At 46.1% G+C, this 17,254-nt stretch overlaps 1 protein-coding gene across 1 annotated transcript in view; it reads left to right on the top strand.

Annotated features, from left to right (window-relative positions):
- Positions 1–926: 926 nt before the first annotated feature.
- The window catches only part of LOC106574293 (SH3 domain-binding protein 4-A), a 35,593-nt gene continuing 19,265 nt past the window's right edge, over positions 927–17,254 (top strand). The window contains exon 1 of the mRNA XM_014150090.2: positions 927–1,069. The gene's annotated coding sequence lies outside the window, so the exon portion shown is untranslated. The remainder of the gene's footprint in view (positions 1,070–17,254) is intronic.

The raw sequence follows: 17,254 nt of genomic DNA, 5'->3' as shown, positions 1-17,254 counted from the left end.
CCCTGACCTGAGAGAGCCGTTTTTCTCTGTTTGGTTAGGTCAGGGTGTGACATGGGGTGGGCATTCTATGTTTTCTATTTCTTTGTGTTTAGCCGAGTATGGTTCCTAATCAGAGTCTATCGTTGTCTCTGATTGGGAATCATACTTAGGCAGCCCTTTTTCCCTCCTTCAGTTGTGGGATCTTGTTTTTGTACATCTCAGTAAAGCCTGCAGAATGTGACGTTCGTTTTTATTTGTTTGTTGTTTTGATTTAGTGTTCTGAGTTAGAATAAATATTAATCATGAGCACTCACCACACTGCACTTTGGTCTCCTCTCTACAACGATCGTCACATACCTGTATTGACTCAGGGGTGTGAATAATTATGTAAATAAAAACGTTTTCTCTTTGACATTTTTTGGTATTGTGATTTAATCCATTTTAAATTCAGGCTGCAACACAACACCATGTGGAATAAGCCAAGGTGTATGATTACTTTCGGAAGGCACTGTATGTGACGTAATAGGCTATTTTCGGGGACAGTTTTTTGCTTGTGAGCACTACTTTCAGAACTACTGGCTAAATGGTATACAAAACTGAAATCAATAAGGATTATCAACCACCAAACCACACAAGATTCCAGAGAGAAAATTATATTAGTCTTTCTCCCTGTCTCTCTCTCTTACTCTCTCTTCTCTCGTAGCCAAGTAGGAACAATGAGTTATTATCAAGTTGTTACACAAAAATAATTATACAGCAATAACGATATTAGGATTAATGATGACATTGAGCATAATATTGTAATTTATTTATAGCTCTAATCAGCATCATTACAGATTCAGAGACTATACGATTAAATGTTGATTCATTCGTGTAGCCTCAGTTTCCAGTCTCCTCCCCCTTGATAACGTCGGCAATCGCCAAGCCCCAGTTTGAGCAGAGCACTTTACAGAACGAGCACTCATGTAAGGGAGCTGTAAAAGAGCAACGTCCGAAGCCCGTTCCGAAGTTTCAGTTACGTTTTGGGACGTGGTCAACATTTTGATTAGGTGTTCAACATTTTGATTAGGTGTTCACAAGCCCTTGTAAGGTATGTCAAGCTTCTCAACTATTTTACATTTCGTTAAACGAGAGAGATGCCAAGATACAGTAGGCCTATTTATGATAACCCATTAATTGATGAAGCACACAAGTCAACGCATTGGGTTTCCAATACTTTCTGAAGTATTGCCTTACTTGTCGTATCCATTACATAATGTGTAAATGGTTGTATTCATGTGCAATTAATTTAGAAGTATTTACCATACTGCTGAATAGTATGTTATGAAACTGTTGTTTGAATATCGCAAATAGTCATAACTGACACCTCATACCTCACCGTTGACAATGTGTAGCCTCCTACCACAAGAGCTCATGCTGTGAAACAATGTGGGGTTCCCTGTAATGTTTGGAGTGTTGTCAAATCATTCATTTTTCATCAGCAGAATCATCGCAATTAACATCACCTTTATAATATTACTACTATAACATAGTATACAAATATAGAACTATAGAAACCATCATCACCATCATCATACTCATCCTTCTCTTGTTACATATTCTCCTCTTCCTCCATTCTTTATTAGCAGAACCTATATCATGTTTGTTGTGATAATGAAGGGATATGCTCCTAAATTACTCTCATTCAATTCAAGGAGAAATAGAAAGTAATGAATGATGAGATATTACATCTTATAACATTCGTTAATACTGCAGTGGGCTAAATCAGGGTCACACAGAGTGATTCTCGGTAGTCAAACAAATCTACTTTGAAACAGAAGTATACACCTCACACACATGGTTATGGACTTAAACAAATAAGACACCTTTATCATGTCAGATATACAGTTGAAAGGTATTTAATTTTGAGTTTGCATCCTAATATTACACTCTATATACATCACAGAAGACTGAAATATAACAAAACCATTTGACATAAAAATGCCAGATTTACGGCTGTTATTTGTTATATTTTTTATTCATTATGAAATTATGAAAAATATATAACATTTCACCCATGAGGCCACTAGTCATTTGACTGCAGGAAAGGGCTACTCTAATTGGTTTTGTAATACCGTTTTTTATTTGACAGAAAATGGTTTTGAAGCCAGGCCATTTGTCTTCAGTATTATTTTGTTAATTACATACTCATTGTGTGTGTGTGTTTGTGTGTGTGTGTTTGTGTTATTGTGTGTGTGTTTTGTGTGTGGCAGCAGAACAGCATTGTTGTTGGTCTTGGGAGGCCCTTATTGCCTTTCTCCCAGACTGCATTAGAAGTGGATCAGGGCTTGGGACTGAGACGGGAACGTGGGTAGCTGCCTGGCTGGATAGTGAGAGGATTTTAGGCTTATCAGATGACCTTATTCACAGGGGATGCATCCCAAATAGCACCCTATTCCCTATATAGTGCACTACCTTTGACGGTGCACTTCATAGGGAATAGGGCGCCATTAGGGATCCAACCAAAGGCTCAGGAGGTGTTGGAGAACATGCAGCGCTCACTCACATTTACATGCCCGTCACGCTTACCCTTTACTGTTGTCACTCAACATTGTGGGCCTTTGACTCAAATGAATGTATCAGACTGTCATATGCCGGTCCTTCCCAAGCATAGTTATTATTACATGAAATGAAATATCTTGCACCCCGTTATTTCAAAGCGATCCAAAATCCATGTTGATAAACTTGTGATGGGTGCAAAAAGCAATGATCATAATAACATAGTAACTACGCCTTTCTTGACTCTCATGACTTTATTAAATGCTGTTGAATGCTACAGTACGCAGCTCAGCTCTGCCGTCTTGCTGTGTGACATCAGACACCGTTTCATTTCCTGGCTGAGATGATTTAAGCCAGAGGGTTGGGGGATTCTAAGTTACAGCAGGAATGTGAGCTGAGAGGTACTCTACTGTAGGAGACCGGAGACCTGCATGTTGTTGGTCTGTTTCCCATCAGAGAAGCATTTCCTCTTGTCTTGCTCTCATCTCGTCTTGTCCTCCTCTCCTCTTCTCTTCTTCACTGCATCTCTTCCTTCCTGTTTTCTTCTCTTCTTCTTAATTAATAGGGGGAGAAATAGGAATAAGAGGGTTTTGGTTTCAGAAGTAATAAGACAGAAAAAGCTTAATATCGTTTTTCTAGCAAGTCTATTTGTTTGGTTACCAAAACAACTACTATAGCTATCTAGTAAACTTGCTAGCTATTTCAGTGGATGTTGAATACATTTGTACCCACAAATGAACACATTTTTAGCGTTCTATGGAAAAAAATGCAACTTCCTAGCGCGTCGTGGAAAACACCTTCCACGTCGGTTATTATTTTCCATAGAACTCATAGCCCCTCGTTGATTTACCCTTACGTACGGTATGTATGTAAACAGAAACTGTCAGAGCACTTGAGCAGGATATAAACTCTATTGAGCTAAAACAGCTCCCTCAGAATGACCCTGGTCTGGACAGAACTTTACAGAACAAAATACATAAACTGGGGTTATTCCTATATGAGAGGGTGAAAGGGGCCTTGGTCAGGTCTCTTTTTGCTACTCTCAGGGACATGGTATGACAAAATATCCTAGGGAGTTCTTCTCCTCTTCACTTTTTCTCCTGCCTTCTCAGTGCTGTAAAGAGCAAACAGTGTCATAGTCCTCAATACCCTCAATCCAGCCTCCCCATTAAAGGCTGCAGGTAGCCTAGCAGTTAGAGCGTTTGGCTGGTAACCGAAAGGTAGCTGGTTTGAATGCTCAAGGTGAAAAATCTGTTGGTGTTCCCTTGAGCAATGCACTTAATCCTAATTGTTTCAGGGGCTGTTGATAATGGCTGACCCTGGCTGTGACCCCACTCTCCGGGGGAGTTGAGATATGCAAAAATAAAATGTCACATGTGTATTTTACACACTTGTACATGTGTGAAACAGGACCAATATATATTTGCATTATTAGAGCTGGGAGAGGCTTGGGACCTCACAATATGATATTAACAGAATACTTTGGTGCCGATAAGATATGTATTGCGATTCTATATGTATTGTGAATTGATACTATGATTTTATTGCGATTCGATGTTCCAAACATATGTCTGTTGCAGAGGGACGAGAGAGCCATGAGAAAACAAGTTTTGATCTGTCATGGCAATAAAAGTGCTGAAAACAAATGGTCTTCCTGTTTAAAAAGAAGATGGAGAACAAGCTATGAATGAAATATGTTTTGGTGCAGGACAGGTACAGCCAACTAGCGCAAAAATAATATTGCCATATTGTCCAAACAATACCATACGATATAAATAATATCCCGATATGTAACTCCATAGATTTTTCCCCCATCATTAATTATTATTTACCAAGCTATAGCACAATAACCTCTATTCATTCATTCCTATGACCTATTATTGTCTCATTGGAGTTTCCTTGGAAGCTTGTCTATCTTCTCTGCTAGTTTGTCTGGTGCAGTATAGTATAATGATGAGGTTTCCGCCTCTGTCATGCTGGCTGGGTCACTCACCAGTCAACCTCTCTTTAACCCTGCTCCTCTTCAGTGGCAGGCATCATATTGACGAGGCCTGGCTGCGCCAGAGGACTGACTTCAAATATGGAGGAACAAGGGCAATGAGAGCGTGTGATCAATCACAGTGTGGAACATTTCCACACACACAAAGCATACACATACATGCAAGCACACACATACACGCAAGCACACACACACACACACACACACACATTGCGGTTCACATCAATTTTAGAAGTCACATACCCGATAGGAGGAGAATATTGGGCTGGCAACCATACACATCTCAAAATATCGGAAAAAAGGTGCCTCTGAAATCGGTTTTGTTCATCTGGTGGTTTTGGTAATGCTGGAAGCCTTTTTCCCTCAAGGGGTGTAGAGCTAGTTAAGCTAAGGCTGAAAAATAACATGTCATCATTTTCCAACTTTCCATTTCATAATTAATGGTTGGGCTCAACACAACATACCTCGCTTAATAATCGTTTTGATAAAACACCTAGCACCTCTATTATGAGGAGAGACATTAAATGCAGAGTTAGGGAATAATTTATTTATATTTATCTAGTAGAGGTCGACCGATTCTGATTTTTCTACGCCGATACCGATTATTGGAGGACCAAATAAAGGCGATACTATCGTTCCACATTTTATTATAACTGTGAAACAATGCATGACATACAAATAAACTAATGAACAAAACAACAAACCGTGACGAAGAGGTGCAACATACACTTACTCAAAATAATCTCCCACAAACCCAGGTGGGAAAAACAACCACTTAAATATGATCCCCAATTAGAGACAATGATGACCAGCTGCCTCTAATTGGAGATCATCCGCCCCCATAAAACATAGAAAAACAACAACTAGAACCCCACATAGACATAAATAAACTAGACAAAACTCTCTGTCACGCCCTGACCTACTCTACCATAGAAAAATAAAAGCTTTCTATGGTCAGGACGTGACAGTACCCCCCCCCCCCCAAGGGTGCAGACTCCGAACGCACAACCCCAAAAAACAGGGAGGGTTAGGGTGGGTGTCTAATGTCGGTGGCGGCTCTGGTGCAGGACGAAGAACCTTTACATCCTGCTTATCCGCCAGCATAGGCGGCGGCTCCGGTTCGGGGCATAGCCCCCGCTCCGCTAGCTGATCCCTCCGCTTTCGTGTCACCGGACCGTGGATCATCGCCAGAGGCTCTGGACTGCAGACCGCCGCTGGAGACTCCGGACTGCAGACCGCCGCTGGAGACTCCGGACTGGGGGACGTCGCTGGAGACTCCGGACTGGGGGACGTCGCTGGAGACTCCGGACTGCGGGACGTCGCTGGAGACTCTGGACTGCGGGACGTCGCTGGAGACTCCGGACTGGGGCCGTCTCAGGAGGCTCCGGACTGTGGGCCGTCTCAGGAGGCTCCGGACTGTGGGCCGTCTCTGGAGGCTCCGGACTGTGGGCCGTCTCAGGAGGTTCCGGACTGTGGGCCGTCTCAGGAGGTTCCGGACTGTGGGCCGTCTCAGGAGGTTCCGGACTGTGGGCCGTCTCAGGAGGTTCCAGACTGTGGGCCGTCTCAGGAGGTTCCGGACTCTGGGCCGTCTCAGGAGGTTCTGGACTGTGGGCTGTCTCAGGAGGTTCCGGACTGTAGGCCGTCTCAGGAGGTTCCGGACTGAAGCTCTGGACTGGGAACTGTCGCCGGAAGCTCTGGACTGGGAACTGTCGCCGGAAGCTCTGGACTGGGAACTGTCGCCGGAAGCCCTGGACTGGGAACTGTCGCCGGAAGCCCTGGACTGGGAACTGTCGCCAGAAACCCTGGATTGGGAATGCGCACTGGAGGCCTGATGAGTGGTGCTGGCACAGGTGCCGCCAGACTGGTAACACGCACCTCAGGGCGAGTGCGGAGAGCAGGAACAGGACACCCCGGACTGGGCAGGCGCACTGGAGGCCTGATGCGTGGGGCTGGCACAAGTGGCGCCAGACTGGTAACACGCACCTCAGGGCAAGTGCGGGGAGCAGGAACAGGACACACTGGACTGGAGAGACTCATTGAAGGCCTAGCGCATGGAGCCGGGACAGGTGGCCCCAGACTGGTGACGCACTTCAGGGCGAGTGCAAGGAACAGTAACAGGGAGTACTGGGTTGTGGAGGCGCACTGGAGGTACAATCCGTCCTGGCTGGATGCTACCTTTAGCCCGGCAAGTGTGGGGCGCTGGCACAGGGCGCACTGGGCTGTGAATGCGCACTGGAGACACCGTGCGTATCACCGCAAAACATGGTGCCTGACAGGTCACACACTCCCCACGGTGAGTACGGAGAGTTGGCACAGGATGTACTGGGCTGTGAATGCGCACTGGAGACATGGTGCGTATAGCCGGCCTCATTTGTACCGGAACTTTAACACACCTCTTGGGATGAGTACGGGGAGCTGACTCAGGTGGCATCTGACGGCTAACATGCTACTCAGGGACAATGCCGTACATACTACGCCAAACCAACAGCTCTCTCTCATCACCCCCATCCACTATCTCACAGTACTCCTCGCTCAGTCTCTCCCAATATTCCTCTACGCTCTCAGACTCACCCCTCGGCTTCGCCGACCAACCCGTGTGACCCCCTAAAATGTTTTATTGGGGCTGCCTCTCGTGCTTCCGTCGTTGCCGTGCTAGTTCCTCGTATCGTCACCGCTCTGCTCTCGCTACTTTAATCTCCTCCTTCGGATGGCGATACTCCCCGGCCTGCCTCCAGGGTCCTTTCCCGTCCAAGATTTCTTCCAATGTCTATTTGTCCTGACCACGCTGCTTTGTCCTTTGTTGGTGGGAGATTCTGTCACGGCTGTCTGAAGAATGGGACCAAAGCGCAGCGTGTGTATCGTTCCACATTTTATTATAACTGTGAAACTATGCAAGACATACAAATAAATTAATGAACAAAACAACAAACCGTGACGAAGAGGTGCAACATACACTTACTCAGAATAATCTCCCACAAACGCAGGTGGGAAAAACAACCACTTAACCTCTATGGGCTAGGTGGGACGCTTGCGTAACAGCCAGTTGAATCCTGTGGCGCGTTATTCAAATCCTTAGATATGCTATTACTTCAATTTTTCAAAAATATGACTATTTTACACCATTTTAAAGATAAGACTCTCGTTAATCTAACCACACTGTCCGATTTCAAAAAGGCTTTACAACGAAAGCAAAACATTAGATTATGTCAGCAGACTACCCAGCCAGAAATAATCAGACACCCATTTTTCAAGCTAGCATATAATGTCACATAAACCCAAATCACAGCTAAATGTAGCACTAACCTTTGATGATCTTCATCAGATGACAACCCTAGGACATTATGTTATACAATACATGCATGTTTTGTTCAATCAAGTTCATATTTATATCAAAAACCAGCTTTTTACATTAGCATGTGACTAGCATGTGACTAGCATTCCCGCCGAACACTGCCGGTGAATTTACTAAATTACTCACGATAAACGTTCACAAAAAGCATAACAATTATTTTAAGAATTATAGATACAGAACTCCTCTATGCACTCGATATGTCCGATTTTAAAATAGCTTTTCGGTGAAAGCACATTTTGCAATATTCTCAGTAGATAGCCCAGCATCACAGGGCTAGCTATTTAGACACCCAGCAGGTTTAGCACTCATCAAAGTCAGATTTACTATAAGAACATTTTTCTTACCTTTGTTGTCTTCGTCAGAATGCACTCCCAGGACTTCTACTTCAATAACAAATGTTGGTTTGGTCCAAAATAATCCATCGTTATATCCAAACAGCGGCGTTTTGTTCGTGCGTTCTAGACACTATCCTAAAGGCTAAATAAGGGTGACGAGCATGGCGCAATTCGTGACAAAAGAATTCTAAATATTCCATTACCGTATTTCGAAGCATGTCAACCGCTGTTTAAAATCAATTTTTATGCCATTTTTCTCATAAAAAAGCGATAATATTCCGACCGGGAATCTGCGTTTAGATAAACAGACAAAGGAAAAGAAACCATTCGGTCGAAGCGGGCACGCGCCTAAGCCCATAGTACTCTGAGTGGCCACTTGCCAAAAGCGATAAAGTGTTTCAGCCAGAGCCTGCCTCGATATCGTTCAACGTGTTCCCGGGCTCTGAGACCCTATGGAAGACGTAGAAAGTGTCACGTTATTGCACAGATCCTGAGTCTTCAATAAAAAGAGCCAAGATGAAACACTACTTCTCAGACAGGCCACTTCCTGCTTGAAATCTTCTCGGGTTTTGGCCTGCCATAGGAGTTCTGTTATACTCACAGACACCATTCAAACAGTTTTAGAAACTTTAGGGTGTTTTCTATCCAAAGCCAATAATTATATGCATATTCTAGTTACTGGGCAGGTGTAGTAACCAGATTAAATCGGGTACGTTTTTTTATCCAGCCGTGCAAATACTGCCCCCTATCCCCAACAGGTTAAATATGATCCCCAATTAGAGACAACGATGACCAGCTGCCTCTAATTGGAGATCACCCCCCCAAAAAAACATAGAAATACAACAACTAGAACCCCACATAGAAATACATAAACTAGACAAAAACCCCAACATAGAAAAAATAAACTAGAACCAACATAGACATAAATAAACTAGACAAAACCCTCTGTCACGCCCTGACCTACTCTACCATAGAAAAATTAAAGCTTTCTATGGTCAGGACGTGACAGATACCGATTATTCGGCCAATTTTTTTATTTTATTTATTTGTAATAATGACAATTACAACAATACTGAATGAACACTTATTTTAACTTAATATAATACAACAATAATATCAATTTAGCCTCAAATAAATAATGAAACATATTCAATTTGGATTAAACAATGCAAAAACAAAGTGTTGGAGAAGAAAGTAAAAGTGAAATATGTGTCATGTAAAAAAGCTAACGTTTAAGTTCCTTGCTCGCACGAAAGTGCTGTTTGAATGAATGCTTACTAGCCTGCTGCTGCTGCCTACCATCGCTCAGTCAGACTGCTCTATCAAATATCAAATCATAGACTTAATTATAACATAATAACACACAGAAATACGAGCCTTTGGTCATTAATATGGTCGAATCCGGAAACTATCATTTCGAAAACAAAACGTTTATTCTTTCAGTGAAATAGACAACTGTTCCGTATTTTATCTAACGGGTGGCATCCCTAAGTCTAAATATTGCTGTTACATTGCACAACCTTCAATGTTATGTCATAATTATGTACAATTCTGGCAAATTAATTACGGCCTTTGTTAGGAATAAATGGACTTCACACAGTTCGCAATGAGCCAGGCGGCCCAAACTGCTGCATATACCCTGACTGCTTGCACGGAATGCAAGAGAATTGACACAATTTCCATAGTTATAAGAAATTCATGTTAGCAGGCAATATTAACTAAATATGCAGGTTTAAAAATATATACTTGTGTATTGATTTTAAAGAAAGGCATTGATGTTTATGGTTAGGTACATTGGTGCAATGACAGTGTTTTTTTTGCAAATGCGCTTGTTAAATCATCACTTGTTTGTCGAAGTAGGCTGTGATTCGATGAGAAATTAACAGGCACCGCATTGATTATATGTAACGCAGGACACGCTAGTTAAACTAGTAATATCATCAACCATGTGTAGTTAACGTGTGATTATGTTAAGATTGATTGTTTTTTATAAGATACATTTAATGCTAGCTAGCAACTTACCTTGGCTTCTTGCTGCCCTCGCGTAACAGGTAGTCAGCCTGCCATGCAGGCTCCTCGTGGAGTGCAATGTAAGGCAGGTGGTTAGAGCGTTGGACTAGTAACCGGAAGGTTGCACTCTTGCTCATTCTCTCTCGCTCTCTTGCTCACTCTCGCTCTCTCTCTTGCTCTCTCTCACTCTCTCGCTCATTCTCTCACACATTCTCTTGCTCACTCTTGCTCACTCTTGCTCACGCTTGCTCTCTCTCTTGCTCGTTCTCTCGCTCACTCTTGCTCTCCCTCTTGCTCATTCTCTCGCTCTTTTGCTCTTTCTCTCGCTCTTTTGCTCTTTCTCTCGCTCTATTGCTCTTTTCTCGCTCTCTCTTGCTCTCACGCTTGCTCGTTCTCTCGCTCTCTTGCTTGTTCTCTCGCTCATTCTCTCGCTCTCTCTTGCTCATTCTCTCACTCTCTCTTGCTCATTCTGTCACTCTCTCTTGCTCGCTCTTGCTCGTTCTCTCGATCTCTTGCTCTGTCTCTTGCTTGTTCTCTCTTGCTCTCTCCCATGCTCTCGCTCTCTTGCTCATTCTCGCTCTCTCTTTCTTGCTCATTCTCTCACTCTTGCTCTCTTCCTCATTCTCTGGCTTTCTTTCTCATTCTCTCTCTCTCTCGTGCACGCTCTTTCTCTCTCTCTCACTCTCTTGCTCATTCTCTCTCTCACTCTCGCTCTCTTCCTCATTCTCTCGCTTTCTTGCTCTCGCTCTTTTGCTCATTCACTCTCTCTCTTGCTCGATCTCTTTCTCTCTCTCTCTCTCTCATTCTCTTGCTCATTCTCTCGCTCTCTTGCTCGTTCTCTCGCCCTTGCTCTCTTGGTCATTCTCTCTCTCTTGCTCGCTCTCTTGCTCTCGATCTTTTGCTCATTCACTCTCTCTCTTGCTCGATCTCTTGCTCTCATTCTCTCGCTCTTTTGCTCTTTCTCTCGCTCTCTCTTGCTCTCACGCTTGCTCGTTCTCTCGCTCTCTTGCTTGCTCTCTTGCTCGCTCTCTTGGTTGTTCTCTCTCTCTCTCTCGCTCTCTTGCTCTCTCTTGCTTGTTCTCTCACTCTCTTGCTCGCTCTCTCTTGCTCATTCTCTCTTGCTCGTTCTCTCTTGCTCGTTCTCTTGCTCGTTCTCTCGCTCTCTTGCTCATTCTCTCGCTCTCATGCTTGCTCTCTCGCTCTCTTTTTCTCGCTCTCTTGCTCTCTTGCTCATTCTCGCTCTCTTGCTCATTCTCTCTCTCTTGCTCTCTTGCTCATTCTCTCTCTCTTGCTCGCTCTCGCTCTCTCTCTTGCTCGCTCTCGCTCTCTTGCTCATTCTCTCTCTCTTGCTCGCTCTCTTGCTCGCTCTCGCTCTCTCTCTTGCTCTCGCACTCTTGCTCATTCTCTCTCTCTCGCTTGCTCATTCTCTCTCTTGCTTATTCTCTCTCTCACTCTCTCGCTCATTCTCTCGCTCATTCTCTTGCTCACTCTTGCTCACTCTTGCTCACTCTTGCTCACTCTTGCTGTCCCTCTTGCTCATTCTCTCGCTCTTTTGCTCTTTCTCACGCTCTTTTGCTCTTTCTCTCACTCTTTTGCTCTTTCTCTCGCTCTCTCTTGATCTCATGCTTGCTCGTTCTCTCGCACTCTTGCTCGCTCTCTCGCACTCTTGCTCGCTCTCTTGCTCGCTCTCTTGCTTTTTCTCTCGCTCATTCTCTCGCTCTCTCTTGCTCATTCTCTCGCTCTCTCTTGCACATTCTCTCGCTCTCTCTTGCTCTCTCTTGCTCGTTCTCTCGATCTCTTGCTCTGTCTCTTGCTTGTTCTCTCTTGCTCTCTCTCTTGCTCGCTCTCTTGCTCGCTCTCTCACTTTCTCTTGCTCGTTCTCTTGCTCGTTCTCTTGCTGTCTCTTGATCGTTCTGGCTTGCTCTCTTGCTCGTTCTCTTGCTCTCTTGCTTGTTCTCTCGCTTTCTTGCTCGTTCTCTTGAATGCTTTTTCTTGCTCTCGCTCTCACTCTCTTGCTCATTCTCTCTCTCTCTTGTTCGCTCTCTTGCTATCGCTCTCTTGCTCATTCTCTCTCTCTCTTGCTCGCTCTCATGCTCACGCTCACTTGCTCATTCTCTCTCTCTCTTGCTCTTGCACTCGCTCTCTTGCTCATTCTCTTTCCCTCTTGCTCGCTCTCTTGCTCTCGCTCTCCTGCTCATTCTCTCTCTCTCTCGCTCGCTCTCCCACTCTCGCTCTCTTGCTCATTCTCTCGCTTTCTTGCTCTTGCTCTCTTGCTCATTCTCGCTCTCTTGCTCGCTCTCTTGCTCGCACTCTCTTGCTCATTCTCTCTCTTTCTTGCTCATTCTCTCACTCTCTTGCTCTTGCTCATTCTCTCGCTCTCTTGCTCTCTCTCTCTCGCTCTCTTGCTCTCTCTTGCTCATTCTCTCGCTCTCTTGCTCGTTCTCTTGCTCTCTTGCTCTTTCTCTTGCTTTTTCTCTTGCTCGCTCTCTTGCTCATTCTCTGTCTCTTGCTCATTCTCTCTCGCTCTCTTGCTCATTCTCTCTCTCTCTCTCTCTTGCTCGTTCTCTTGCTCATTCTCTCTCTCTCTTGCTCGTTCTCTCGCTCATTCTCTCGCTCACTCTTGCTCTCTCTCTTGCTCATTCTCTCTCTCTCTTGTTCGCTCTCTTGCTCTCGCTCTCTTGCTCATTCTCTCTCTCTTGCTCGCACTCTTGCTCATTCTCTCTCGCTCTCTTGCGCACTCTCGCTCTCTCTCTTGCTCTCTCTCACTCTCTCGCTCATTCTCTCACTCATTCTCTTGCTCACTCTTGCTCACGCTTGCTCTCTCTCTTGCTCGTTCTCTCACTCACTCTTGCTCTCCCTCTTGCTCATTCTCTCGCTCTTTTGCTCTTTCTCTCGCTCTTTTGCTCTTTCTCTCGCTCTATTGCTCTTTTCTCGCTCTCTCTTGCTCTCACGCTTGCTTGTTCTCTCGCTCTCTTGCTCGCTCTCTTGCTTGTTCTCTCGCTCATTCTCTCGCTCTCTCTTGCTCATTCTCTCACTCTCTCTTGCTCTCTCTCTTGCTCTCTCTTGCTCGTTCTCTCGATCTCTTGCTCTGTCTCTTGCTTGTTCTCTCTTGCTCTCTCTCATGCTCTCGCTCTCTTGCTCATTCTCTCTCTCTCTTTCTTCCTCATTCTCTCACTCTTGCTCTCTTCCTCATTCTCTGGCTTTCTTGCTCATTCTCTCTCTCTCTCGTGCATGCTCTTCTCTCTCTCTCACTCTCTTGCTCATTCTCTCTCTCACTCTCGCTCTCTTCCTCATTCTCTCGCTTTCTTGCTCTTGCTCTCGCTCTTTTGCTCATTCACTCTCTCTCTTGCTCGATCTCTTTCTCTCTCTCTCTCTCTCTCATTCTCTTGCTCATTCTCTCGCTCTCTTGCTCGTTCTCTCGCCCTTGCTCTCTTGGTCATTCTCTCTCTCTTGCTCTCGATCTTTTGCTCATTCACTCTCTCTCTTGCTCGATCTCTTGCTCTCATTCTCTCTCTCTCTTTCTTGCTCATTCTCGCTCTCTTGCTCTCTCTTGCTTGTTCTCTCGTTCGTTCTCTCGCTCTCTCTCTCTTGCTCGTTCTCTTGCTCGCTCTCTTGCTCATTCTCTCTCTCTTGCTCGTTCTCGCTCTCTTGCTCATTCTCTCTCTCTTGCTTGCTCTCTTGCTCATTCTCTCGCTCACGCTTGCTCTCTCTCTTGCTCATTCTCTCGCTCTTTTGCTCTTTCTCTCGCTCTCTCTTGCTCTCACGCTTGCTCATTCTCTCGCTCTCTTGCTTGCTCTCTTGCTCGCTCTCTTGGTTGTTCTCTCGCTCTCTCTCGCTCTCTCTCTCTCTTGCTCGTTCTTTCACTCTCTCTTGCTCTCTCTTGCTCGTTCTCTCGCTCTCTTGCTCTCTCTCTTGCTTGTTCTCTCACTCTCTTGCTCGCTCTCTCTTGCTCATTCTCTCGCTCACGCTTGCTCTCTCTCTTGCTCATTCTCTCGCTCTTTTGCTCTTTCTCTCGCTCTCTCTTGCTCTCACGCTTGCTCGTTCTCTCGCTCTCTTGCTTGCTCTCTTGCTCGCTCTCTTGGTTGTTCTCTCGCTCTCTCTCGCTCTCTCGCTCTCTTGCTCTCTCTTGCTTGTTCTCTCACTCTCTTGCTCGCTCTCTCTTGCTCATTCTCTCTTGCTCGTTCTCTCTTGCTCGTTCTCTCGTTCGCTTGCTCGTTCTCTTGCTCGTTCTCTCGCTCTCTTGCTCATTCTCTCGCTCTCATGCTTGCTCTCTCGCTCTCTTTTTCTCGCTCTCTTGCTCTCTTGCTCATTCTCGCTCTCTTGCTCATTCTCTCGCTCTTTTGCTCTTTCTCTCGCTCTCTCTTGCTCTCACGCTTGCTCATTCTCTCGCTCTCTTGCTTGCTCTCTTGCTCGCTCTCTTGGTTGTTCTCTCGCTCTCTCTCGCTCTCTCTCTCTCGCTCTCTTGCTCGTTCTTTCACTCTCTCTTGCTCTCTCTTGCTCGTTCTCTCGCTCTCTTGCTCTCTCTCTTGCTTGTTCTCTCACTCTCTTGCTCGCTCTCTCTTGCTCATTCTCTCGCTCACGCTTGCTCTCTCTCTTGCTCATTCTCTCGCTCTTTTGCTCTTTCTCTCGCTCTCTCTTGCTCTCACGCTTGCTCGTTCTCTCGCTCTCTTGCTTGCTCTCTTGCTCGCTCTCTTGGTTGTTCTCTCGCTCTCTCTCGCTCTCTCGCTCTCTTGCTCTCTCTTGCTTGTTCTCTCACTCTCTTGCTCGCTCTCTCTTGCTCATTCTCTCTTGCTCGTTCTCTCTTGCTCGTTCTCTCGTTCGCTTGCTCGTTCTCTTGCTCGTTCTCTCGCTCTCTTGCTCATTCTCTCGCTCTCATGCTTGCTCTCTCGCTCTCTTTTTCTCGCTCTCTTGCTCTCTTGCTCATTCTCGCTCTCTTGCTCATCTCTCCTCTCTGCTCTGCTCTCTCTCGCTCCGCCCCCCCGCCCGCCCCGCCATTCTCTCGCTCTCTTGCTCGCTCTGCCCGCTCTCTCTGCTTCCGCTCGCTCTCGCTCTCTCTGCTCGCCATTCTCTCTCGCTCTCTGCTCGCTCTCTCTCCCCCGCTCGCTCTGCGCTCTCTCTCTCTCGCTCGCTCTCGCCACTCTCGCTCCCGCTACCCGCCATTCTCTCTCTCCTGCGCTCTCGCTCCGCCCGCCATTCTCTCTCTCTGCTCGCCTCGCCATTCTCTCTCGCTCCGCGCACTCTCGCTCCCCGCTCCCCACTCTCTCGCTCGCTCCACTCTCTCTTGCTCACTCTTGCTCACGCTGCTCTCCCGCTCGCCCACTCCTCTTGCTCTCCCTCTTGCTCATTCTCTCGCTCTTTTGCTCTTTCTCACGCTCTTTTGCTCTTTCTCTCACTCTTTTGCTCTTTCTCTCGTTCTCTCTTGATCTCATGCTTGCTCGTTCTCTCGCACTCTTGCTCGCTCTCTCGCACTCTTGCTCGCTCTCTTGCTTTTTCTCTCGCTCATTCTCTCGCTCTCTCTTGCTCATTCTCTCGCTCTCTCTTGCTCGTTCTCTCGATCTCTTGCTCTGTCTCTTGCTTGTTCTCTCTTGCTCTCTCTCTTGCTCTCTCTCTTGCTCGCTCTCTTGCTCGCTCTCTCACTTTCTCTTGCTCGTTCTCTTGCTCATTCTCTTGCTGTCTCTTGATCGTTCTGGCTTGCTCTCTTGCTCGTTCTCTTGCTCTCTTGCTTGTTCTCTCGCTTTCTTGCTCGTTCTCTTGAATGCTTTTTCTTGCTCTCTTGCTCTCACTCTCTTGCTCATTCTCTCTCTCTCTTGTTCGCTCTCTTGCTATCGCTCTCTTGCTCATTCTCTCTCTCTCTTGCTCGCTCTCATGCTCACGCTCACTTGCTCATTCTCTCTCTCTCTTGCTCTTGCACTCGCTCTCTTGCTCATTCTCTTTCCCTCTTGCTCGCTCTCTTGCTCTCGCTCTCCTGCTCATTCTCTCTCTCTCTCGCTCGCTCTCTCACTCTCGCTCTCTTGCTCATTCTCTCGCTTTCTTGCTCTTGCTCTCTTGCTCATTCTCGCTCTCTTGCTCGCTCTCTTGCTCGCACTCTCTTGCTCATTCTCTCTCTTTCTTGCTCATTCTCTCACTCTCTTGCTCTTGCTCATTCTCTCGCTCTCTTGCTCTCTCTCTCTCGCTCTCTTGCTCTCTCTTGCTCGTTCTCTCGCTCTCTTGCTCGTTCTCTCGCTCTCTTGCTCATTCTCTCTCTCTTGCTCATTCTCTCCCGCTCTCTTGCTCATTCTCTCTCTCTCTCTCTCTTGCTCGTTCTCTTGCTCATTCTCTCTCTCTCTCTTGCTCATTCTCTCGCTCATTCTCTCGCTCACTCTTGCTCTCTCTCTTGCTTATTCTCTCTCTCTCTTGTTCGCTCTCTTGCTCTCGCTCTCTTGCTCATTCTCTCTCTCTTGCTCGCACTCTTGCTCATTCTCTCTCGCTCTCTTGCGCACTCTCGCTCTCTCTCTTGCTCTCTCTCACTCTCTCGCTCATTCTCTCACTCATTCTCTTGCTCACTCTTGCTCACGCTTGCTCTCTCTCTTGCTCGTTCTCTCACTCACTCTTGCTCTCCCTCTTGCTCATTCTCTCGCTCTTTTGCTCTTTCTCTCGCTCTTTTGCTCTTTCTCTCGCTCTATTGCTCTTTTCTCGCTCTCTCTTGCTCTCACGCTTGCTCGTTCTCTCGCTCTCTTGCTCGCTCTCTTGCTTGTTCTCTCGCTCATTCTCTCGCTCTCTCTTGCTCATTCTCTCACTCTCTCTTGCTCACTCTCTCTTGCTCTCTCTTGCTCGTTCTCTCGATCTCTTGCTCTGTCTCTTGCTTGTTCTCTCTTGCTCTCTCTCATGCTCTCGCTCTCTTGCTCATTCTCTCTCTCTTTCTTACTCATTCTCTCACTCTTGCTCTCTTCCTCATTCTCTGGCTTTCTTGCTCATTCTCTCTCTCTCTCGTGCATGCTCTTTCTCTCTCTCTCACTCTCTTGCTCATTCTCTCTCTCACTCTCGCTCTCTTCCTCATTCTCT

The sequence above is a fragment of the Salmo salar genome, chromosome 16, assembly GCF_965601325.2.
Source record: "Salmo salar chromosome 16, fSalSal1, whole genome shotgun sequence".
In the NCBI taxonomy this organism is placed as follows: domain Eukaryota; kingdom Metazoa; phylum Chordata; class Actinopteri; order Salmoniformes; family Salmonidae; genus Salmo; species Salmo salar.
The sequence above is the reverse complement of the archived record's forward strand: the minus strand, read 5'-3'. Positions and strand labels throughout refer to the sequence as shown.